A 26345-nucleotide genomic window follows, 5' to 3' on the forward strand; every position below is an offset into this window, starting at 1 on the left:
GGAAAAATACGAAGTTTCAGGGACAAAGAACAGCTTGGGGGAATTCATTGTTTTCTAGCAAGACTTACTGCTTGCACCACCACTCTGGCTCCTATCTTAAAGAATTACTAAAGGAGCTTCTTTAATTTAGAAACAACTCAAATCCCCTAGAACGGATGAGTAGATAAAGAAATTATGATGCAGCTACACAATGGAATACTATGCAGCTATTAGGAAAAATGAAGTCATGAAATCTGCTTATACCTGGAGAATATTATGCTAGTTAAATGAACCAGAGGGAGAGTAATAGACATAGAATGATTGCACTATTTTGTGGGATATTAAAAAAAGAAAACATGGTTCTAATGTCCAAAGACAGTAGAGATGAGGACCAGAAGAACCAGTTTTTGGTAGGAAGCTTGCCACAAAGAGTAGGGAAGTGAAGTTAGGGCAAAGAAGAGACCACTATGACAATGATAGTTGAAAGTGATCACTCTGAACAAGAACTGGGTGCTGAAAGGAGATAAAGGGATATGCATGATGCACCTTCAGTAACAATATTGCAAACCACAGTGTCTGAAAGAAAAAATGAATAAATAAAAGAAAGAGAAAAATAGTGTTTGCTATAGAGGCAGGCAGGAGGAGAAGGCAGGAAGGAGGGGATAGGCAAACAAGGGTGGAGGCAGGAAGTGTGCACTGATAAAGTGTGTTGTACATTGTATGACTGAAAGTCTATGATGAATAACTTCGTAACTGTGCACCTCATGGTGATTCAATTAAATAATTTGTTTATAAAATAATAAATATGAATAATTAATTATAAAAGGAACTTCATTAAAGGCAAAACAAAGTCCTCACAACTTAGCATAGAGTATGGCTTTCACTTGTGCTGCTTATGGTAAGCCTCTACTACAATAAGAAAGGTTTGTCTATTCCTATCTTGCTAAGGTATTGTATATATTTACAATAGTAAATTAACATTTTATTTATATTGAATGCTATATATCTTATCAGGTGTTTTTACATCCATAGAAAATTTTATTATAATCCTTTACTTATTAATGCAAACTCTTGTGCATCATCTATATTTTCTAACATAAATTCCATGTTACATTTCTTTGATTATACTTATATATTCAATCTTACATTATTTTTCTCTTTTTTTTGTTTTTTTTTTTTGGGGGGGGGTCACACCCAGGAGCACTCAGGGGTTACTCCTGGCTCTCTGCTCAGAAATTGCTCCTGGCAGGATCAGGGGACCATATGGGATGCCGGAACTCGAACCACTGTCCTTCAGCTTTCAAGGCAAATGCCTTACCTCCATGCTATCTCTCTGGCCCCCAATCTTACATTTTTAAGGATTTATCTATTTCAGATAAATTTTTGTTTTGTTTTTGTTTTGGGTCACATCCAGTAGTGCTCAGGGGTTACTTCTGGGTCTGCACTCAGAAATCGTTCCTGGCAGGCTCAGGGAGCATATGGGATGCTGGGAATTCAACCACCATCTGTCCTGGATCGGCCACATGCAAAGTAAATGTCCTACTGCTCTGCTATCTCTCTGGCCTCCTATCTCAGATAAATGTTTTTAATGTATAATCACAGCATTATCATAATATTAATTTAAAATATATATCTTTTGCCCTTCAATGGATGAATGGCTAAAGAAACTGTGGTACATGTAAACAATGGAATATTATGCAGCCGCAGGAGAGATGAAGTCATGAAACTTTCCTATATGTAGATGTACATGGAATCTATTATGTTGAGTGAAATAAGTCAGTATAGATAGATAGGAGATAGATAGGTTTTAAGAAAAATTAAAGACATTAGTGGAATAAGGCCCAGAGACAATAGAGTTAAGGGCCAGAAGGACAGGCTCACATTTTGAGGCTCACTACAAAGAGTGGTGAATGCTGTTAGGGAAATAACTACACTAACAACTAGCATGACAATGTTAAAGAATGAGAGAAGTAGAATGCTTGTCACGAATGCAGGTAGGGGTGGGGGAGGGGGGCATTGGTGGTGGGAATGCTGCACTGGTGAAGGGGGGTATTCTGTTTATGACTGAAACCCAAATACAAACAGATTTGTATTTTAAAAAATAAATATATTTTTATAAAGACAGTTTTTGAAAAAGAATATCTATCATTGATTTACAACTTTGTCAAATTTGAGATAAATATAATTCACCTATATGTGTATAATTTAGATTAAAAAAGAAAAGAGAGAGATCTATCCCAAGTAAGATAAAAAAAAAGAAACACTGTAAAAGAATAAGAAATGGTCAGTCATTAGCACTGAAGTTTTTTTTCTATAGATATGAGCTTGCATGAGGGATCCTCATACCACCACAGCTGTCACCATGTAATGAACAGTCCAGCTTCATAATTTTGTAACTAATCTTGGAGGAGATGCAAGCCAAGCCAAGTCACTGAAACTACTAACCAAATCTACAAATCCTGGAGCTACTGGTGCATATGCAACAATGACATCTCCAAACTCCACAATACTGACAGCCCAGCAAGAGCACACCAAATTATATGGGAAAGTAAAATAGAAGTCAACTAAGCTCAGTAAACAAGAACAACACAGGATGCTCAACTAGCAATAGACAGCGTAGGAAACCCTCAGCTCTCTGGCAATGGGTATGATATTGGAATGTTGTATCCATGTAAAGCAGTGGTTCTCAAATAGTGGAGCAGCCCTCCCTGGGGGCGCAAGGCTCCACAAAGGTGGCGTGTTTGACCTCAGCAAACACTGTCATAACAAGCTAAGCCCCGTGTTTATGTCTCTGTATGTTTCTGGAGCTGAGAGTTGCTGTCCTGCTTCAAACCCTGCTTCAAAAAGCTATGTGTTTCAAAACGTGCTCATTGTAGCCATTAATTCAGACCATCTCTGATTAAAAAATCAGCTCAAATTATTTTATATATTTTTGTTTTGCAGGATAAGGTTTTTTTTTAAAATAAAGATACTTTACAGTTTACACGGGGGGGTGGCGCGAAAAATGTTTTCTTTTTTCTAGAGGGGCATGACAGAAAAAAATTGAGAAGCACTGAAGTAAAATATTATGAATAGAATTATAAATCCTACTGCTTTAATAAAAATGGTTTAAAAATTAAGAAAAATCAGGCTGGAGCGATAGTTTAAAGTGTAGAGCATTTGCCTTGCACACAGCTGACCTGGACTGGATCACTGACATCTCATATGGTCCCTCGAGCCTGCCTGCCAGGAGTGATTCCTGAGCTCAGATCCAGGAGTAAACCCTGAGCACTGTCAGGTGTGGCCCAAAATCCCCCCAAAAATGTTTTAATCATTCACAAAATTAACTTATGATTACCAGAAACAGCCATTACTAATATTGATTATAAACTAATTTTGTCCAATTTTATAAATTTTTAAGAATTTTATAATAATTCTATAAGAGTTTTATAAGAATCATAAAGTGAACATTACCTTTCTAATATGTCCTTTATCAGTATAGGTCAAATTTTATATCTGATTCTGAAAATTATCATTTTCTAAATTAAACACTTAATGGATATTTTAATTCAGGAAAATAAGTATCTCTCCTACTGCTACTAACATATACTAGAATTGAGACTCACAATTCAGTTCACCATTATTCAATTCAAAGAGTACAAGTGAGCAAACTATATCCTTTAAATGGCAGGTGCGTATCTATTCATTATTTATCTTCTAATTAGAAGAGAGAAATTATCCTTTGAGTTCATTATTTAATTACTATAAAGAAACTGATATTCATGCAGTTAAGTTTGCGCATTAAATTTTTATTTTAATCAAGTCTGTCTTTATAACTTTTTTCTTCCAAAAATGTGCAAAAATTTGTAATCTCTGTAATCAATAGTAGGGGTGGGATGGTGTTCCAGATACTACTAGGGCAGATGAACAGAACTGAATTATATCCAGGTGGTGAAACAGCAATATATAAATGTGTTTCTGTATATAAGATAAAACTTTCTTCTCCAGGGGCCGGAGAGATAGAATGGAGGTAGGGCATTTACCTTGCATGCAGAAGGACCATGGGTCCTTCGAATCCCAGCATTCCATATGGTCCTCTCAGCCTGCCAGGAGCGAGGGGTTTGACCTCCCCCCACACATATTCTTTTTGTGTTTTTCTTTGGGTATACACCTGGCAGTCAGTGTTTAGGATCTGCACTCAGGGATCACTCTGATGGGACTTGAGGGCTATATGTGGTGCAGAATCAAACCCTGGTAAGGCAAGTTCCTTACCTGCTGTATTATGACTTTGGTCGTAGAAAACTCACATTCAACTAAGATTAATTATTCTTTCACACATGGACAATTGAGTTAATTAATAATGATATTTTATTTCTTTGCTTAACGTTTCTAAAATACTCTAATTGCAGTGCTTTTATTTCTGCAAATAATTTTATTTTTTGGAATCGGTCACACCTGAGGATGCTCAGGGCTTACTCTAGGCAGTGATTAATGAATCATATGGAGTGTAAGGGATCAATCCTGGATTAGTCACATGCAAGGCAAATATCCTACCAGTTGTCTTATATCGCCAGTCCAGCTATACACATATTTTCAGCTTTATAGATATCTATTAGAGTATTTCAATATTACCAATGAGCAATTCCTTAAATATATTTTATAAAACAAATTAAAAATCTATAAATGTACCTTCTATTCTGGAACATATATACTAAAATAATTGTTCTTTTCACATACCACTGATTGAACATAGAAATGAAATATATTTTACCTAACAACATTATATTAGGATTAGGATATACAGAGTTACTGTTTCCGAGAATATAATTGAATCTAATATTATGATACTGAAACAGCAAACTTTTATAATTGGACTGACTGCAATTTTTTTTCCTGGAAAACCTAATGAAATCCAAGGAGAAGGAAATTATAGTTCAAATAGTAAGTGATATTAAAATTGTCAAAATATAAAAAAATTAAATATAAAGATATTTGTAACAAATTACTACAGTAATAAGATAGGAGGTCAGCTGTACTGTGGATTCCTTAGTTTAGAATTACACTTAATTATACTACTTTAGTAAGTAGTATAAAAATGAACATACTGCTGGTACAGCTTAGTTTCCAATAAGTTCTTAATATTAATTATGCAAAAAAATTCATTTATCTGGTGTCTATGCCAGGACATGTTTCAAGTGCTAGCAATTTAGGAGTGAACAAAACAAATAGAAAATATTGCTTCCACAGAATTTATTTTCTGGTGAAGAGACTCAATAAAACCAATAAATACTCATGTGTAGTAAGATATGGGGTGAAAGATAAGAAGAGAAAAATTCTGCAGGAGACATTTCTCATCTGATGGGAAGAAGGCAGACTCAGTGGCCAAGGTCTCATTACTCAAATGGTGACTTTCAATAAAAGGTGAAGAAAATACTCCAAGGCATTATAACTTCCACTTTTCTCTCTTCCACTTTTCTATCAAGCAGTACCTTTTAATGGCTACCTTCATTCATATGTAAATGAAATCAGCCAGAGAATGGTGAAGAGGAATAATCAGCAGAGGATATTTATCTCTTGACTAATAGAAAGGGATGGTTTCCCAAATTGATCATTTTGTCAGCAGAAAGTTACATCCTTATGTGTTGTCCTTACTAATTACATTTATGACTTTCCTGAAATTATAGTGACAGGATGGCAGGAAGAGTAGACACTGATATCTCAACCTTTTATGAAATGCAATTTAACTTCTGATAAGTTGACAAATGAAAGGGGGATAAACACTATTGTCAAAATTGCTGTTTTCTATATGGACTTGCTTCCTCATTTAAATTGGCATGTCAGCTGAAATACAATGTGATTTTTCTATTACATTTCAATCATCAATAAATTAATTCTGATGATCATTGTACATGGATTTTCAGAACCCAAGCTATACAGAAGAAAGAACTTTAGGGACCGGAGCAGTGGCACAAGTGGTGGTGCAAGTGCCCTGCACACGCTTACCTAGGACGAACGATCCCCTGTCATCCCATCTGGTCCCCCAAGCCAGGAGTGATTTCTGAGCACATAGCACATAACCCCTGAGCGTTACCGGGAATGCCTCCCCAAAAAACAAATAAAAAAAGAACTTTAAAAGTAATATATCACAGGTATGAAAGTGTTTGATTTCATTTCCTAGATGTCTCCAATTACAATACATGGTAAAATGTGATGACAACAAAAATGAAACAAGATAGAAATGAATGCAAAAGAGATTATATGTTGTTTATTTCATTTGGACCCAACTTAGAATCTATGTGATTAGACAGTGACCATCCAACCCCGATCCCTAGATCTCAGACATAGAACCAACACAGTTCTCCACAACAGCTCCAGGAACAAAAATTCCTCTGGGACATTCTTAATACAGCTCTGACACCAACATGTGCCAGTTTTGATATGACATCCTGACAATGAGGAAATAGCAACAACTTGATCTAAGAGCAGGTTGTCTTATCTCATTACTATCTATAAGATAAAATCAGAAGACATGTCATCCTTTGATCTGTGCAAAAACCAGGATCGCTGACTTCAGAAGACTGACTGCGACAACCATGACTGGGCAAAACTTATCCTGGGACCAATAAGAAAGACTCTAGCCTAGGCTTTGGCCTATGAACTGTACAACAATCAAGAACTCTAATTTTAGAGGTCTGACTGAGCCAACTGCAACTGAGCAGAACTTCTGGAAACATAATGGCTTCATCCTAGGATCGGTACAAACACCAAGACCACCAATTACAGAAAACTGATTAAAACAGCAGTGTTGAAATAAAACTTCTAAAACCGTAAAAAAAAAAAAGACTCTATCCTAGGCTCCATCCTATGATCTGTGTAAATACCAAGATCTCTAGTTACAGAGGCCTGATTTTATCACCCACAACTGAGCAGAAAGTTTCCAGACACCACAAAAAGACCTAGGGAAGAGTAAAAGATCATGTACAGAGCCTGTAGTAATTCCCATGACAGTATGCTTTAAGGGCAAAGGAAACCCTGTATTTCTTAGGCCAAGGGAATTTCCTTTCTAATCTCCCCAATATTTACTGTGCCTTTGCAAAAGAGGGAGGAAAAAAAAAGGACAGAATTTTTCTTTTTGTTTTTGTTTTATTTCAGGCTTATGATTATTGCTTGGTTGTTGTTTGTATTGTGGTGGTGATTTTTGGATTTTTTGGTCATTGTAGTTCTTGGGTTTTTTTGTTTGTTTGTTTTCTTGTTTGTCTGTTCTTTTTTTCTTAAATTTTTTGTCTTTTTGTGATGTTTTTCTTTCTTATCCGCTCTCTTCTCTTAAATTGACATTTATAAACCTCTAAATAGACCCCTTCCAGATTTTGTTTATTTGTTTGCTTTGGGGGGGGTTCTTGTTAGTTCATTTTTTGTTTTGTTTTGTTTTTCTTTTTCTTTCCCTTCAAACTGAACCACATAACTTGAATCATCTTGTTCTGTCTCATAAATTGAGGGGAAAAAAATGAATGGTACCAAGGCCAAACAGTTGTATGAACACTGAGTAGAAAAAAAAATGATCAGTCGTAAACACCAAATCCAAAGCCAACGACAACAGAATCAATACTCATTTTACAACAAACTAGACACAGAGAAAATCACTTATACTAGCAGCCTGGGGGGCACAAGAGGGGGATCTGCATGCTGGGAACAGGGTTGGAGGGAAGACAACACTGGTGGTGGGAATGCCCTGGGTTCAAGGCCACTATGTACCTAAAATATTACTATGAAAGATTTGTAATCCATTTTGATCACAATAAAAATTATTTTTTAAAAAAGAGATAATATGTCGTTAATATAATCAGGAGTACTTTGAAGCTGCTTTTACATTTAAAACACCATATAATTAATACTTTATTTTTCATAATGGTTAGCCAATGTATATGGTCATAAAGACTTTTACAAAAATAAACCTGTTATTCTTATATCTATTTTCTCTTACATGATTACTTATCTTAACTCAAGTGTTCTTACAATTTTAAATATAATGCAATTTCCTTACATCTCAGAATAATCCAAGAGCATATAACTTCAGACAGTGACTGACTGCCAGTTCTGAGTGATAGGCAAAGTGAACCTTTATTAATCAAATGGTTTGATTCATGAGGCAAAGATCAGAACCATCTTTCCTTTCTCACTTAAAAATTCCTAAGATGATCTGTAGGTTTATTTAAACAGAACCTGTGGGGCACCATGCCCAGATGCTAAGCAATATTAATGAGTTTCTTGGGGATTCTGAGCTTCTGCAGTACAAAGAACCACTGTACTAGAAAAGCTTCTGACACCTACAATACCTAGAGCAATCACATGTGTCAAGTGTCGAAATTAACAGAAAAGCAGTTTGTCATCACCAAATCCAGCTGTGCTGACACTTTATATGACTTGATAAGTAGAAGAGGTAAAAAGTGAAATCTGGAAGGTGATTTTACTGTTTATTTTAATAAAGAATTTTTAGAAAATCAGCCACACAGCATAAGTGTCTGAGACAAGACTAGAGAATCCAACAGTGCCAGAAATACAAGGCTTATTCTACCCAATAGAGAGATTGATCTATGTATGTGTCAATGTGTTTATTCATCTGTTGGTTGCCTGCCCCCAAATTTCCTTCCCCTTTCTTCTGTAGTGACTAAAGTTCATGTTTTACACTGAGCACAGTTTGCTGGCAAAAATTAAAAAAGGATATTTCTTTTTTGTTTTTTTGGTTTTCAGGCCACACCTGTTTGATGCTCTGGGGTTACTCCTGGCTAAGTGCTCAGAAATTGCCCCTGGCTTGGGGGGACCTTATGGGCACTGGGGCGGGGGGAAATCGAACCTTGGCTAGCGCTTGCAGGGCAGACACCTTACCTCTAGCGCCACCTCGCCAGCCCCCAAAAAGGATATTTCAAGTTCATACCTAGGCAGGGCTTTGTGTTATTGTTGAACTCTGATTGGGAATATTAGATGGGGTTTGCTAAGAGCTGCTCTATGAGATGACTCAGCAGTAAAGCAACTTTACCTGTTCAACTTTCCTTCACCTAGGGCTTTATTCACTGATGCATAACTGGCATTCCAGCAGCCATTTTGCATCAAGAAATAATCTTGCTAACGAAAGTCAAGTGGTAAGGTAGGGGAGCAGAAAGACAAACTATTGTGTTTTTAAAATTTTATTTTTTGTTTTTTTCTCTTTTTGAGGGAGACACACCTAACAGTACTCAGGGCTTAGTCCTGGTTATGCACGCAGGAATCATTGCTGATGGTCCTTCAGACTATATGGATACCAGGAATCAAATCCAGGTCAGCAAGGCAAGCATCCTACACTTTGTACCAATTTGCAATTTTAGTGACATTACAATGTCACATTAGACTCCACCTTCCTGCCTCCAGATTTACTTACTTGACACGGTTATTTTATTTTTTATTGTAGGCTAAACATATCTATAATCTCTCTGAATTGTTAGTCCATTGTTTTTATTTCTGATATCTTTATAAAGTATGCTATACAACATATATTTATTGTTCCAAATTTAATACCATTTCAGCCTTATCTGCTAAAGCAAAAAATTTATGTAAAACAACTGACCTAATCTGTCTCAATTGGAGAATATTTAGTGTAGTTTAATTATGTTAAATGTGATAAAGGATATGAGTTGCAAAGGAAGAACAGAACTATTGCACCTAGAAAGAATCATGGGCATATGCTGTCTTCTGGACCATGGTGGGCGGATAAAGAGAGATAAAGAGAAATGAAGATTTCCCCAAGGTCTCTGGCTTGTATGGTCACTGCAGATAACGATGTCCACAAATTAGATGGGGATGTCCATAGAGAGAGAGAGAGTAAAGAAAAATAGAAAATTATGTGTTTGGTTTTGACCTTGAAGATCTTTCCAGATTTCTGTGGTATATAAAGCAAAGTGAAAATTTATGTTCACAGACTCTGCTTTCAAAAACATCTGACTATTCCACATTAATTTTTCAACAAAGCTCAGGCAGCTTATTAGAATTTCAATGAAATTTATTACCAGGCCTCAACTAATTTTTCAGATGACCCTTATAACATCTATCTCTTTTGCCCAAAGGTTCCACCAGTCACCAACTTTATGCTCAATACATGTAATTATTTTCACAAACAAGCTTCATAAAAATGTACCTTTCATTCATAGTACCTATGCAATTTGTTGTGATAGTATTTCTTGCCAGGCAGAACTACCTTCTACTTGGTCAGAACTATTTTGAAGCCTTACCATTATTACACAGAATAAGTAATATCAACACAGATCAAATACTTCAATACTTGTTAAGTTCACAGAGGTTTATATTCCAACACACTGTGTTCTATTGACTCTTTGCCTTATCTGTAACACTGATAAAATCAATGATGGCCCTAGATAGGGAGAAACTTATGTGCTTGTTGCTAAATGGAAGAAGCTAATCTGAGATGATATAAGCAGATGATATTCTAGAAATGGCAAGAACTACAGAGGAAAGTAAAATTAGTGATTGCAAAGGGTTGAGGGAATCAAGATGAATAAACTGAGTACTGAAGGTTTTAAGGACAAGAAACTATGCACAGCATTGCATTGTGATGGTAGGGTGAAAAGAGATGAACAGAGAAACAAGTCAAACACCCAAAAAAGATAAAAATAGAAATAAAAAATATATTTGCTCACATATGTATAGTTAAAAATGATTTTAAGTAAAATGATATAAAAAATAAAGAGGTAGTGTTATACAGGTCTTATACTTATGATGGAAGTATAGGTTTCCCCATTGTCTTTTGAGATTTTCTTGTGGGGTGTGGGTTCCCAGGCACCTTTTCATCACACACCTTGCCCTTCTTGAGATTGGTAAAAGATTTGAGGCAGGAGGTCTTGGGTAGAGTTCTTGCATTGGAAGTCCTTTTAGGGCTAAGTCTGGTATCCAGCAACAGTCCACGTTAGGAAGAGTTGGTAGGGAGGGCCACACAGCATGAGTCAGCAGGGGTGTTGGTTGTCTTTTCCTGCCGGAGATGAGGTGTGGGTTTGAGTGGATGTCCCTTTGCTTGGGTGCTGGGTACTGGTTCATTGGGGTAGGAGGTCAGTCTTGATGCCAAATAGATTAAGAACTGAGGGTGAAGAGTTTTAATAAGGTGGAAAATCTGGATGGGATTGAGGGGTGAAGAGTTTTAATAAGGTGAAAAATCTGGATGGGATTGAGGGGATAGTCAGATTCCTAGAAGAGGTAAGGGGAAAGTATATGGAAGAGAAAGAAAGAAAGAAAGAAAGAAAGAAAGAAAGAAAGAAAGAAAGAAAGAAAAGAAAGAAAGAAAGAAAAGAAAGAAGAAAGAAAGAAAGAAAGAAAGAAAGAAAGAAAGAAAGAAAGAAAGAAAGATTAAATAGAAAAAGAAAAAGGAAGAAGAAAAGAAGAAAATGAAAAGAAGAAGAAGAAGAAAAGAAGAGAAGAAGAAGAAGAAGAAGTAGTAGTATTAGTAGTAGTAGTAGTAATAGTAGTAGTAGTAGTAGTAGTATTAGTAGTAGTAGTAGTAGTAGTAGTAGTAGTAGTGAGAAGAGTGAAGAGTGCGGGCATGTTATTTTGCTTGAATATGTTTGATGAGTAGGCCCCATAGTATAAGTCTGTAGGTCAAAGTTGCTGCTTGGGTGGTCTGGCTTTTCACATGCTTCAGGTCCTAAAAGAAGGTATAACCTAGAGATAAAGGGTATGTTAAAGAGTTTTATCGAGACAATTTTGTAACACAACCTGGGTATGGTATCTCGTGTGGTTTAGTTCCGAGATGCCATCTTAGGTTGTCCATCCTTTGTATCCAAGAATGCCTGTGGACAGAAAAGCTGAGAGGTTACCGTATTTTCCGGCTTATAAGACAACCAAGCGTATAAGATGACTCCCTAATTTTACAGTTAAAACATAGGTTTAGGCCTATATTTGCTGTATAAGACAGAATGTTCCTGTGCTGCAACTGTATATTCCACAGTGAGCCAATCACAACAAGCAAAGGTCCAAAGGTTATATGTAATAGACATACTCTCTGACTCTGGTCAATCTGACCAGGCTTTTTAAAGTGTAGATTTGGGTACAGAACACTGTATAATTTGCATGCATAAAAAACCTGCTTGGATTGACTGAGTTAGAGAGGCGGTCCAAGCAGCCTGGCAATGATTGGTGCAGGATCGAGTTAGAAAATACATTTTGTGGCAATATTCAGACAATTTTCGTTTAGCGGCATATTGAAACATTTTTCGGGATATACTCGGTGTATAAGACGACCCCCGATTTTCGGTTGACTTTTTTTGTTTGTTTCAAAAGTCGTTTTATATGCCGGAAAATACGATACTTTAAATATAGTAAGCTTAAGGCATCAACACCTATTATTTTGAAATACTTCCATTGGAGTCAGTGATTTCCCATGGTATTCTTTACCTGTAACCTTGTATAAGATCCCTAAGAGATTATTATGAGCCTTTGCAGTATCAGGCTGATTACATACCTGTTCACTCTACGCTGCTGTTTCTGCAGTTGCTGATTTCTTTATGGTGTAATGTGTGGTCGAGAGTTTATGATGTTCCTCTTTCATGTGTTTTGGGCACTTCTGCCCAGTATATGTGTGATGTTACAGTGTTTGGAGTTTCTACCCTGTTAAATCCTGTTATTTGATCTTTGAATATTAGTTGTATATATGGTGTAGTTTCTAGTTGCTTCAGAATAGTGCTATCATTCTGTGCTTATCTTTCATCTTCTGGCTTACTTCGTTTAACATAATATGTTCTAGGTCCATCCACTACAAAGAGTGGTGAATGCTGTTAGGGAAAGAACTACACTAAGATCTAGCAGACAAGGTTAAAGAATGAGAAAAGTAGAATGCCTGTCATGAATACAGGCAGGGGCGGGGCAAGAGGGCTGCCATTGGTGTTGGGAATGTTGCACTGGTGAAGGAAGTATTCTATTTATGACTGAAACCCAATTACAATCATGCTTGTAATCATGGTGCTTAAATAAAGATTTTATATAAAATAAATAAATACTATCTTAAAATCTCCAAGGCATTTAATAAAGAGCTCATGGCTGTAGCATGGAAGATAATATAATAATTCAGAAGATAATTTCTTTTTTAAATTTTTTAAACTCCATGGTTATAAGTTTGTTCATAATAGAATTATTTTTCTACAGGTAAAGTAGCTCATGATTAGTTTATAAGACAAAGTACAACCTTTATTAGTGTGACTTCCCACCACCAATGCCCCCTCAACCACTTTCCCTCTCACCCTCCCTGATGTTCTCTTTCCTCCCACCACCCTCTCTGCCTGCTTCTGGGGCAAGCATTTTACATCACACCCACTCTCTGTCTCTCTGACTCCCTCTGTCTCTATCTCCATCTTTCTCTTTCTCTCTCATTCTCTCTCTCCCCTCTCTTCTTTGGAACTGGTTTGCACTACTGTGAAGGTGCCCTTCATGTCAATTTATCCCCACTCAGCACTCAGTTCTTGTCCAGAGTGATCAATTCCAAATATCACCTTCACAATAGACCCTTCTCTTCTCCAACTGTAATCTCCGCTCTTTGTGACAAGCTTGCTACCATGAAGGGGTCCTCCTAAACCTCATCTTTATTTTCTCTGGATATCATCACAGAAGACAATTTCTTCAGCAAGTAACTCACACTCTTTGATTTCAATGAGAAATTCTGTGCTGCTGGAATGTGGGTCATTGCTGGGAGTTCCTGACACAGAGCAGTGAACCTGCAAAAACATTGAGCTAAACAGAGCTTATATGCTACTGGATAGAGAGACAAATAATATTTGTACCAGCAGAGAAAGTGAGTAACACAGCAAGTAAGAAGTAAGAAGGTGATGCTACAGAAAAAAGAAAAAGGAGTATTAACAAGATGTTAAGATACTGGGGAGGGGGCAGGGAGTCATCTATTTGCTAAAAGGAATGTAACAGTTGCCACATCTGCAGTTCAGTAGGCATCAGTAGTTCTAGAGCAAGGTTCACTTGTGCCAGGAAAGCACGCAAAGTATTTGCTCAGGAAAAGAGATCCAAGTACAACTATTGCTCAGCAAAAATTAGACTACACAGAAGTTAAAGGCTTTCATTACTTTCATTGTATGAACCATCTTTGAGTTTTTGACTTTTTTTCCTTGGATTGCTGAAGTATAGAAAGTAGAATATTGCAATATCTTAAGAGATTCATACCTTTCAGGAGAAATAAGCATTAAAATACCTGTGGTTGGGGCCGGAGAGGTGACGCTAGAGGTAAGGTGTCTGCCTTGCAAGCGCTAACCAAGGAAAGACTGCAGTTCGATCCCCCGGTGTCCCATATGGTCCCCCCAACCCAGGGGCAATTTCTGAGCACTTAGCCAGGAGTAACTCCTGAGCATCAAACGGGTGTGGTCCCTCCAAAAATATCTTTGGTTGTTTACTAGTAAAAATAATCTATTTACTAACTTTTCTACTTATCTTTGCCAAAACCTACCCAGTAAGCATCTGAGCCAAACTATTGGCAATAATATTTTCAGTAAAGTAGAACAGAAAAATAAATAACAATAGGCATTAGAAAAGGTAGGCCTTCCCTGTTGTATTAATTAAATTAATAAAAGTTCTTGATGGTGTTGGATGATGGTGGGTGGATGGTGAGGCCTTTCTCAGCCAGGCCAAGCACCTGCACCTTCTTTGGCCTGGCAGGTCTGAGGGTTCTGGATAATGGTGAGGAAAAGACTCACAGCCAGTCAGTAAAAGTCAGTAGATATGAATCTTTATTATAAGGCTCTAACCACCATATGTGGCATCTAAGCTAACCATTTAAGCAGCCTCCTTCAGCTGCCCTGCATCTATCTTGTCTCTGACATCTTTCCATGCTGCTTCCTTCTGAGGCTTCTTGCTGAATCTCTCTTACATCTCTGAGGCAACCCCTTTATTAGCAACCACAGACCTCTCCCATCAAGGCAAGATATGAGAAAGTTGGGGGAGCGGTTACATTCCCTTGTTATATGAGAGGTCTGGAGATGGATGATACAAGTGTGGTTGCCAAATTCCTCAAAGTTATGAGGTGCCTGGGTTCCCTTTATCTCACAGCTCCACCATTCTTCTGTACAGACATGACTAGTTCCTAAGACCCAAGAAAGTTACCAGAAATCCTTTCCTCGTGGTGGGCAGCAGTAAGAGATTAAGAAAGCTTCCTAAGTCTCATATATGTTTCCTTTGAAGAGATTTCCCAGAGGCATTGTTTACACAATGACTCATTTAGGCAAGTTACCATAATGTGTTCTGACTGCTCCAGTGCCCAGGTGAAAAGCAGAGGTAGCTCAACAGGCCAACCACATGCTTACATGCATAAAGGAGTTCAATTACCAACATCACCAGGAGTGGTCCCAACACAAAAATAAAGAAAAAAGTCAAAAAGAAACAGGGGGGCTGGAGAGAAAGCACAGTGGCAGGGCATTTGCTTTGCATGTGGCCAACCAAGGAGGGACCTAGTTTGATTGCTAGCATCCCATATAGACCCCAGCCTGCCAGAGGCAATTTCTGAGTGCAGGGCCAGGAGTAATCTCTGAGCACCGCTGGTTGTGGTCCAAAAACCAATCAATTAATCAATAAACAAATTAAGTTAAAAATATAAAAACAAGAAATGTATTGTTAGAGGTATGAAGGATTTTAGAGAAGGGTGAAGCATAGTAGCCATTACACTTCTGGGGTCAGCAAAAAGGAGCATCCACTCATAAGTAGGGCAAAAAGGGAGACCCTTTCTCTGTGGAGAGTGTGTGGTTTCAGGGCTAAGTGGACACTTTGGTGGCAGTTTACTTGTGACCAAAAACATTAGTTCTTGTTTTGATTTTTCATGCTTTATCAAGGACAATGTGAATTTGATTTCAATAAATTTTACAACTGAAGATTTAGGGATTTATAGATTTTATATAATTTCTATATAATTTTATATAATTTATACAAAATTATATGACTTGCAAAGTAAGTTTTGATAAATTCATACACAAAAATATGATGTAATTATTGGTTTTTATTTGATATTTTCAAATATTTAAAGACAGTGAATGACTGACTTGCTTTAAAATATGAAAAAGGCAGGGTAAAAATGAATGTGAACTATAGAACATAGTTATACATGACAACAAAACTATCAGAATAAATTAATTTTATAATTTCTAAAATCACTCAATTTCAATTTTCTAAAGAAATATATAGAGGGGATGGAAAAATAGCACATAGATATGGCACTTGCCATCTATGCAGTTGATTTGCGTTCAATCCTCAGTATCACATACAGTGTCCCTAGTCTGCCAGGAGTGCTTCTTCAATACACAACCAGGAATAATCTCTAAGCACTGTTGGGTATGACCCAAACAACAATAACAAAACAAAAAATATACTAAATTTAGAATAATAACTTCTGTTTTTAATACTGCATTTCAATAACAGTTCCAGACTGAGAGACTGCCTTTGTATTTTTTCTATTTTTGCATTATTTTAAAACATAATATTTAATATTATAGACCAAATGTTATGAATCCCCACCAAACTAATAGTGCATTTGAAAAATAACTAGTAGTTTTAGATTACAGAGCAAGTGTTTAGGATGGTGGGTTGGCAGCATTGAAATAAATCATCAGTACAAAAGCATAAAGCTTTCGAACAAAGAAAAGCACAAAGTGCTAAATAAATAGGAAATAATATTAACTCCCTAAAGATCAAGTCTAGCACATCCTCTACCAATATCACTAGAATATGTTTTTATTTACTTTTTAAAATCTAAATAAATTTTCTTATTCTCATTTATTGAAACTTAAACCATTACAAATAACTTAGAAAAATCTACAGTGAAAATATGACATTGATAATATGCTCCACTTCTTTGAGAGATCTCATTACTTTTGAGATCACAGAATTGTATATCTACATATAGTAAAATGTAAACTGTGCCACTGAAATAATTTCTATTTTCTATACTTAGAATTCTAGCATAGAAAAAATGTGTAGTACTGAGATAGCAATGACTGTGTAGGTGTGAAAGTTAAATGTGAAAATTACTTTGAGGTCATTTGATAATCAATCTCATTAAAATTTTATACCAAAACAGCATATCAATATATACATATGTATTTGAAGAAAATATTTTTAGTATGTATGTGTGTGTTGGAGAGGAAAATGAACAAGGGAAGAGTTGAAATAATCACATCAACAATGCTATAATGTTGCTGTTGTTGATAATAAAGAAACATGCACAGTCTTTGTACTAGTCTTCATGAGGATTTCTTCTGTAATTTCATCTGTTTGAGTCTCACTCACAACCAGCTTCAGCTTCCTATTCTGAAGGCCAAACACCTTGATTGCTTCATACAGAAGCTCGGTGGGTGAGCCCATTCTGTCCAAGTGGGAAGGTTTTGGTTTAATTCTCTGTCTTAATAAACACTTTTGCTACGTGACCATGCTTCAGGGCATTGCTCAATTTCCATACCTGTGACTATTTAGCATCAACTATGAGTCTATAACATCTTTGCAAAGATAACAACTATGTGACATGTTCCTTCCCTGAAGGAATCTGGGTTGTTCAAAATGAACATTAAATTTGTAAATAATATTCTGATCAGCAAAAATCAAAACAGCTATTGTAGAAAGAAATGAATAAAAAGAAATTGAATGAAAAGTTCATTAGTGTTTAAGGATTCAGATGAAAAAATTACCGATAACTCATTTATTATAAGAATCGGTGATTTCCTAATTGTTTCACTAAAAAAGTCATTTACAAAAAAGAGCAGAGTTGGGAGATAACTTAGGTGCATGCCTAGCATATGCCTGAACCAGGTGCTATTCTCAACAATTCAACACTTCTATTCTCAATCACCAGGAGCAGCCCTGAAGGCCTCCAAATACCATCAGATGTGGTCCTTGAGGCCAATTGCATCAGTGGGGTGGCCCAAGAATCCTCAGCAATACAGAGCCTGAGCAGTATTGCAACCTTAGGTCCTTGGATTGGCAGAGAATCAATGGTCCTGTCCTAGACCCAATGATCACTGCTTAGAAGGACCTCTTTGCATGCAAAAATAAAATTAAAAGCAATGCATCTCTAAGCTAATAAATTCAAATCAATCTTTTGCAATGTGAAAGGAATTAAATAATAAGGAGTTGAAATAACTTGAAGTAACTTTCTCTATCAGAGCTGCATGAAGCATTCTCTGCAGCGGTCTACATTATTTCTCCAGGGAAGCAACTACTAATGTTTTTGTATCTGGTTACTTTGTGTGTTTTATTCTTCAAAGGGATTCCAATTTTCAAAGGTACTGGAAATTCTTTTTTTTTTTTTTTAATTTTTATTTTGATCATAATGGTTTACATAGTGTTGACAATAATATTTTAGGTACATATTTACATAAAATCAGGGGGGATTCCCATCACCAAATTGTCCTCCCTACACCTCCATTTCTGTCCTACCTCCCATTTCCTCTTCCCTCATCCCAGGTCGGCTTGAATATGTGGTCCCCTCTTTATCTAACCCACAACTTAGTAGTCTTGCACCTGTTTGGTCTTGATGCCTCCCTTAGTTCCCCCTCTAACTGGAGGCAGGACTAGCTAGTTCAAGTTGCGTGGTTTTGTTTGAAAAAGAGAAAAGTAATAAACTGGGGTAAGGATCTAATACCCCGAAACTGGGCGGAATCCTTCTAGAGGCTCTCATCATCGTTTTGAGAGATGGAGAAAAAGAAGGTGAAACACTCCACCAGTACCAAAAGAAGTGTCAAATATCTAGTGAGGGCTTGAGCTGTATCGATAAGCACCACAAAAAAAAAAAAAAAACAGGCAAACAAACAAACAACAAAAAGCAAAACAAGCAAAAACAAACAAACAAAAAAAACACACCATGGTCTTGAAATGAGAAACATGGCATAGCACATAACGAAAGAAAAGAAAGGAAGAGAAAATATAAGTATGGTTGGGGACAGTTTCAATAATCACTCCCAAACAGAGAAATCGACCAAAATAGATAGGTGAATAAAAATAATAACAACAATAATAAATGGAGGTAAAAAATATATAGATAATAACCAAGGTTTTGTGCTTTTTGTATTTTTATTTTTTCCCTCCTGCCCTGGCACAGTAAATAGTGGGGTCATTCGAAAAGGAATTCACTTGGCCTAAGAGATATGGGGTTTCTCCGTCCTTGGAGCATACTGTCATGGGATCAACACTAGACTTTGCTCAGGAGCCTTTACTCTCCCGGTGGTGGTTTTTTTTTTTTTTTTTTTTTTTTTTGGTGTGTGGAAGACTTCTGTTCTGTGTTTAGAGGTCTCAGTATCTGCACAGCTCCTGAGGTGGGACTTATGATGAAGTCAGTCTTTGTGGTTCTAGAGGTTCTGTTACCTCCGTATCATTTTAAACCATCTTCTGTGGTTGGTGATCTTGGTCTTTGCCCTGATCCTAGGGTGGCACCTAGGATAGCATCTTTCTTTGTGCTTCCAAAAGCCCTGTTCCGTTACAATTTTCTCTGCCGGACCTTTGGGACTGGGGATCCTGGTTATTGTGCAGGTCATAGTTCAAACCCTAAACTAGGGCTTTTTTTTTTTTTTTGGTCCCAAGATGTATACCGTCTGGTCGTAGTTCTAGCAGCCAGTCAACTATAAATCACGATCTTGGCTTTTGGACCTACCAAAGGGTGCCGAGACTTCTGGTTGTGTCTTGTCGTTAGCTGGTAAGGTAGGTTAATCTGCTCTGAGGTCAGGATGTTCAGATTTTCCTCATTGTCAGGAAATCATGTTAGAGTTGGCCCTTGTTGTTGACCCCGCAGTATTAAGGCAGTCCCGGCTGGGATTTGTTTCTTGCCACTGTTGTGAGGAACTGTGCCGTTTCTATGTCTGGGATCCAGGGTTCAAGGCTGGATGAATGGTATCTGATCACCTGAGGTCTAAGTTGATTCCACATGACATATTTTCAAGGTAGGAGATATCCCTGTTTTGTAAACAACTATGAGTTCCCATCTCTAGTAGACAAGAGCTCTTTTTTTTTATATGTAAGATTTCCCCTTTATTTGGTGTGCCTTTGCAGGGGGAAGTGGTGCTACATTATAATGTCTGTGTATTTGTGGGTGGACAGAGGGGATAACAGAAACAGGTCACATACCCAAAAGCGAGGAAAAGAAAAAAAAAAAAAGGAAATAAAAATGTATGCGCTCACAAATGTATATGTAGGACAAACATTTAAAAAATAAATTAATTAATTAAAAAAATAAAAAAATTAAAAAAAAATTTAAGGTGAGTTAGTGAGGTTTTTTAAGGGACCAAAGTGGTGCAAAAGACTACCTTACATTTGGGGGAGAGTAGGTAAAGAGGTGGTGTATTACCAGTCTTATGCCTATGTTGGAGGTACAGTTTTTCCCATTGTCTTTTGGGTGTTTCCTGTGGTGTGTGGGTTCCCAGGCATCTTCCTATCCCACCCCCTGACCTTCTTCAGATTGGTAAAAATTTGTGGCAGGGAGGTCTTGGAAGAGTTCTTGCGTTGGGGATACTTTTGGACCTAGATCCGGTTTCAAGAAACAGTCCACGTTAGGGGGAGTTGGTAGGGAAGGCCGCACAGCATGAGTCCGCAGGGAGTTGGCTGTCTTTTCTTGCAGGAGACGAGGTGTGGGTTTGACTGGGTGTCCCCTCGCCTGGGTGCTGGGTACTGTTTCGTTGGGTAGGAGGTCGGCCTTGATGCCTAATAGATTAAGGATTGAGGGTGAAGAGTTTTAATATGGTGGGAGATCTGGATGGAATTGAGGGGTGAAGGGATAGTTGGATTTCCAGAGGGGAGACAGGGGAAGGTATATGGGAGGGGTATGCAGTGAGAGGAAAGAGAAAATACCTTAGAAAGAAAAGGAGAAGAGAAAGGGGAAAAAGTAAAGAGAGGAATAGAATTAAAAAAAAAAGTAGTGAGAAGAGAGGGGAGAATAGCAAGGGAATGCTGGTTAGGTTGAATGTGTTCGAAGAATAGAGCCTGTAGTTTAAGTCTGTACATCACAGGCACTGCTTCGGTGGTCTGACTGGTCACTTGCTTCAATTCCTAAAAGAAGGAATAACCTAGAGATAAAGTATATGTTAGAGAGTTTTCTCGTGGCCCTCTCGTAGTGCATGCTATGTATGGTATCTCGTGTGGTATCCCGAGTTGCCATCTTAGTTTGTCCGCCCTTTGTATCCAAGGGCGCCTGTGGACAGAAAAGCTGAGAGGTTATTTAAAATATAGTAAGATAAAGGCATTAAAACATAGTGCTATGGTATGCTGCCATTGCAGTCGTGATTTCCCTTGGTGTTCTATACTTGTGTTCCTGTATACGAACTCTAAGGGATTATTGTGGGCCTTTGTTTTGGAAGTCTGATTACTTACCTGTTCTCTTAATGCTGTTGTTTCTGTTGTTGCTGCTTTCTTTGTGGTATAATGTGTTGTCAAGTGTTTGTGTTGCTCCTTTTTCATGAATTTTGGACACTGCTCCCACGTATATGTTGAGTATTACAGTGTTCGAAGTTTCTACCCTGTTAAACCCTGTTATTTGATTGTTAGGTATTAGTTGTGTTTAAACTATATGTTCTAGGTGTTTCAGAATAGTGCCACCATTCTGTGTTTATCTTTTGTCTTCTGACTTACTTTGTTTAACATAACATGATCTAAGTCCATCCATGTTGCTGCAAAGTCTGTGATTGTATCGTTTCTGACTGCCATGTAATATTCCATTGTGTATATGTACCACATCTTAATGATCCATTCATCTGTTGTTGGACATCGAGGTTGGTTCCACGATTTGGCTATTATACTGAGTGCTGCAATAAATAGTGGGGTGCATACGTATTTTGGAATGAATGCCCTTCCATCTTGGGGGTATATGCCTAGGAGAGCAATTGCTGGGTCAAATGGCAGCTCAATTCTGAGTTCTTTGAGCACTCTCCAGACTTTTCTCCATAGATGTTGGACTAGGGGGCATTCCCACCAGCAGTGAATGAGAGTTCCTTTCATACCGCATCCCCGCCAACAAAGGTTGTTTCCATTATTTTTGATGTGAGCCATCCTCACTGGTGTAAGGTGGTATCTCATTGTTGTCTTGATTTGGATCTCCCTGATGATGAGTGAAGGTGAGCATGTTTTCATGTGTTTGTTGGCCATCCTTCTGTCTTCCTCAGAGAAGTGTCTATTCATTTCATCTCCCCATTTTTTTATGGCTTTATTTGGTTTTGAGGGTCTCAGCTTTCTGAGTGCTTTGTATGTTCTAGATATCAGGCCTTTATCTGATATGTCGAGTGAAAAGATTTTTTCCCATTCTGTTAGCTGTCTTCTTGCGTTAAGTAGGGTTTGTTTTGCCATGCAGAAGCTTTTTAGTTTGATGTAGTCCCATTTGTTTATATTACATGCTAAAGTTCTTGCCATTGGTGCTCCATTCTCAAAGACCTTTTTGATATATAGGTCTTCGAGTGTTCTGCCTATTTTATTCTCGATAAACTTTATAGATTCGGGTCTGATTTCAAGGTCTTTGATCCATTTTGAGTTGACTTTTGTATAAGGGGTGAGATATGGGTCGATTTTCACTTTCTTACATGTGGTTTTCCAGTTGTACCAACACCATTTGTTGAATAGGCTTTCTTTGTTCCATTTCAGATTCTTGCCTCTTTTATCAAATATTAGTTGGCTGTATATCTGGGGGTTTATGTCAGGGAATTCTGTTCTGACCCACTGGTCTGAGGTCCTGTCTCTGTTCCAGTACCATGCTGTTTTAATTACTATGGCTTTATAGTATAGTTTCAAGTTAGGTAAGGAGATGCCTCCCAGCTTCTTGTTTTTCAATATGTGTTTGGCTATCCTGGGTCTTTTGTGGTTCCAGATGAATTTTGTGATTGATTGTTCTATTTCTTTAAAGAATTGTGTCTGGATTTGGATAGGGATTGCATTAAATCTATATAAAAGTTTGGGTAAGATAGTCATTTTGACTATGTTAATTCTACCTATCCATGAGCATGGGATGTTCTTCCATTTCTTTAGATCGTCTTCAATTTCTTTCTGAAGTGTTTTGAAGTTTTCCTGGTATAGGTCTTTCACTTCTCTTGTAAGGTTGATTCCTAGATACTTGATATTTTTTGATACTATCTTGAATGGAATTGTATTTTTAATCTCTCTCTCCTCAACTTCATTGTTTGTATATAGAAACGCTACTGTCTTTTGTGTATTTACTTTGTATCCAGCCACTTTGCTGTATTGGTTGATTGTTTCTAGGAGTTTTACTGTGGACTCTTTAGGGTTTTTGATGTAGATCATCATATCGTCGGCAAATAGAGATAGCTTGTGTTCCTCTTTCCCTACTTGAATTCCTTTGATTCCCTTCTCTTGTCGGATTGCTATTGCTAGGACTTCTAAAGTTATATTGAATAAGAGTGGAGAGAGTGGACAGCCTTGTCTAGTTCCTGACCTTAGTGGGAATGCTTCTAGTTTCTCGCCGTTAAGTATAATGTTGGCTATAGGCTTTTCATATATAGCTGTAACTATCTTGAGGAAGGTTCCTTCTAATCCTATTTTGCTGAGTGTCTTTAGCATGAAAGGATGTTGGATTTTGTCAAACGCCTTCTCTGCGTCAATTGATATGATCATGTGGTTTTGGTCTTTCATGTTGTTGATGTGATGTATCATATTGATTGATTTGCGTATGTTGAACCAACCTTGCATTCCTGGTATGAATCCCACTTGGTCGTGATGAATGATCTTTTTGATGAAGTGTTGGATTCGGTTTGCTAAGATTTTGTTGAGAATTTTTGCATCTATGTTCATTAGTGAGATTGGTCTGTAGTTTTCTTTCTTAGTGGTGTCTTTGCCTTCTTTGGGAATGAGTGTGATATTAGCCTCATAAAAGGAGTTGGGGAGGATTCCTGTTTTTTCTATGGTTTGGAAAAGCCTATGGAAAAGTGGTAGTAAGTCTTCTTGAAATGTTTGATAGAATTCACCTGTAAATCCATCTGGGCCTGGGCTTTTGTTCTTAGGAAGTTTTTTAATTACATCTTCAATTTCCTCTGAGGTGATTGGACTGTTTAGACTTTCTAGATCTTCCTTTTCCAGCTTTGGAAGAGGGTGTTTGTCCAAGAATCTGTCGATTTCTACTGGGTTCTCTAGCCTAGTTGAGTATAGTTGTTCATAATATGATCTCATGATATGTTGTATTTCATGGGGTTCTGTTGTAATCTCACCCCTTTCATTTGTGATCCTACTGATTTGGGTGTTTTCCCTCTTTTTTTTGGTGAGTTTTGCCAATGGTTTGTCTATCTTGTTTATTTTTTCGAAAAACCAACTCCTGGTCTCATTGATTTTTTGTATTGTTTTCTTAGTTTCGATGTTGTTTATTTCTGCTCTGGTTTTTATTATTTCTTGCCTTCTGGTTGTGGTTGGATTTCTCTGTTGCTGTTGCTCCAATTCTTTGAGGTGATCTTTTAAACAGTTGGTTTTGTTATTTTCCTGTTTCTTGACATAGGCCTGTATTGCTATGAGTTTCCCCCTAATTACTGCTTTTGCTGTGTCCCATAAATTTTGACATGTTGTCTCTTCATTGTCATTTGTCTCAAGGAATCTTTTTATTTCTTCCTTGAGTTGTTCTTTGATCCAGGTGTTGTTGAGCAGCATGTTATTTAATCTCCAGGTATTAGTTTTTCTCCATTGCTTCTTCTTGATATCAATTTTAACCTCTGTTGCATAGTGATCTGAAAGGGTACTTCTAATGATCCTTACCTTTGTGGTCTTATATAGGTTGGCTTTGTATCCCAAGACATGGTCTATTCTGGAGAAGGTTCCATGTGGGCTTGAGAAGAATGTGTATTCTGCTTTCTGGGGATGGAGGGCTCTATATAAGTCTATCAGCCCTAAATCTTCTAATTTTTCATTTAGAGCTCTTATTTCTTTGCTATTTTTCTGTTTGGTGGATCTGTCCAGTGGTGATAGTGGAGTATTCAGGTCCCCTACTATTATCACATTTCCCTTCATGTGTTTCTCCAGGTTTGCCAGTAGTTGCCTCACATATTTTGCTGACTCTAGATTAGGTGCATATATATTGACCAGGGTTAGTGTTTCTTGATCTAATGTTCCCCTGATCAGTAAGTAGTGACCCTCTTTGTCTCTGATCACTTTCTTGAGGTTGAATACAATTTGATCTGATATAAGAATTGCTGTCCCTGCTCTTTTTTGTTTTCCATTGGCCTGGATGATTACTTTCCATCCTTTTATTCTAAGCCTGTGCTTATCCTGTAACTGTAGGTGTGTTTCTTGTAGACAGCAGAAGTCCGGTTTATTTTTCCTAACCCAGTTCTCTACTATGTGTCTTTTGATTGGAGAGTTTAGTCCGTTTACATTTAGGGAAATTATTGATAGAGAGGACTGTTGTGCAGTTGTATTGTGTGGGGTGGTTGTTGTTACAATCGGGGGTTTGGATTGTGTAATTCGTCTCTGAGTAAATCGCTTAGTATCGGCTTAGTTTGCACAAATAGTTCAAGTTCGTTCATATTTGAGAATGTTTTTAGTCTGCCCTCCCATATGAATGATAGTTTTGCTGGGTATTGGACCCTGGGTTGGAAATTTCTTTCATTCAGTCGTTTAAATATGTCATTCCACTGTCTTCTTGCTTGAATTATTTCAAATGGGAGATCTGGTTTGATTCTTATGTCTTTTCCTTTGTACTTGAGGTTTTTTTTCTCCCTTATTGCTTTCAGGAGTTCCTCTTTCTCTTTGTTTTTTGCCATTTGGATTATTATGTGTCTTGGTGTGGGTTTATTAGGGTCTATTTTATTAGGGACTCTCTTGACTTCCTGGATTTGTCCTGAATTGTCTTTCCAGAGGGTGGGAAAGTTCTCTGTTATTATCTCCCTGACTACCTGTTCTTCCCCCTTCCCTATTTCCTCCCCTTCTGGTATACCTACAATTCTTAGATTGTTTCTTTTGTCTTTATTCATTAGATATTGGACTTTTCCTTCCAGTGCTTTGCCTTTTATTTCTTTGTTGGTTTCTTGATCATTTTTTGATTGCAGTTTTCCTTCGAGTTCTTCGATGTGCTTCTCCAACTCTGTGTTTCTGCTTGTAAGGCTTGTTACTTTGTCTTTTAAATCCTTCACTTCTTTTTGTATGGAATCTCTCATGTTCTTTGACATTTCTTCTTTAATTTGGCTGATTCTTTCATCCATGGCTTTCTTATACTCGGTTGCTAGGGTTTCTTTCATCTGTTTTAGTAATTCTTGCATTTCCTTCCTCATGACCGCTTTTAGGTCTTCTTCCCATGGATCTGTGCGTTTTGGTGGACTTGGAAATTTAATAGGGTTTGTCATGTTGTCTCCAGATATTAGGGATTTCCTTGATTTACGCATAATTCTTTGTATTTAATGGTGTGTTTTGGA

General features: G+C 37.4%; 1 protein-coding gene across 1 annotated transcript in view; it reads right to left on the bottom strand.

The window, feature by feature from the left end:
- Positions 1 to 26345, bottom strand: part of CERS6 (ceramide synthase 6) — a 331923-nt gene that overhangs the window by 94982 nt on the left and 210596 nt on the right. The gene's annotated exons all lie outside the window — the stretch shown is intronic.

This window comes from Suncus etruscus, chromosome 5 (assembly GCF_024139225.1).
Source record: "Suncus etruscus isolate mSunEtr1 chromosome 5, mSunEtr1.pri.cur, whole genome shotgun sequence".
NCBI lineage: Eukaryota > Metazoa > Chordata > Mammalia > Eulipotyphla > Soricidae > Suncus > Suncus etruscus.